The sequence below is a fragment of the Plasmopara halstedii genome (assembly GCF_900000015.1).
Source record: "Plasmopara halstedii genome assembly, contig: Scaffold_2956, whole genome shotgun sequence".
NCBI lineage: Eukaryota > Oomycota > Peronosporomycetes > Peronosporales > Peronosporaceae > Plasmopara > Plasmopara halstedii.
In genome coordinates this window covers 211,231-211,979 of record NW_020189861.1, presented here as the reverse complement: position 1 = coordinate 211,979, position 749 = coordinate 211,231, and positions in this window count along the sequence as shown.

The window sequence follows — 749 nt, the reverse complement described above, 5'->3', positions numbered from 1 at the left end:
GGCGCTCCAGCGCCTCGGCGTCTCAGCGCAGACGCTGCGAAGAACGTCTTCGATGACGTTATTCACCCTTTCGGTTTGCCCATCGGTCTGCGGATGATCCGCTGTCGACATATCCAACTTGGTGCCTAGCACCTTGAAGATAGTCGACCAAACTTTATCCGTGAAACGGGGGTCTCTATCAGAGCCAATCGACTCTGGGAGTCCGTGTAATCGTAATACACCATTCACGAACAGCTTTGCTGTACCGACCCCGTCGATGGTGTCTGTCACTGCCGCCAAATGAGACATCTTGCTCAACCGGTCGACGTATACTCCGACACCCGTGTTGCCTGCCGAATATTTCGGCAGGCCAAACACAAAGTTCAAATTCATGGACGGCAGCACCCAGTGGGTCCCGGTAAGCTGGCCAGCGGTGCAGCCGTATTTGGAGCGGGTTTCACCCGTTGATACGTCTCACATGTGCGCACATAGGTGCTCGTCCATTCGTACAGCTTAGGCACCACTAGTGGTGACTCACAGAGTTGAACATCTCCTCACGAACGAGATGAGCACTGAGTGGCGTGTTGTGAACCTTATAGAGGATGCGGTATTTCACACTCTCATCGTGAGGAACCACAATTCGTGTTGTATCCGTTGATACGATGCTATAATATAGCAAGCCGTTATTCAACAAGTATCGGTGCAATCATGCACGCAGTCTTTGTGACAATTTCTTGTCCGAGTTTCAAACTCCCTGCTTCCTAGAGCTT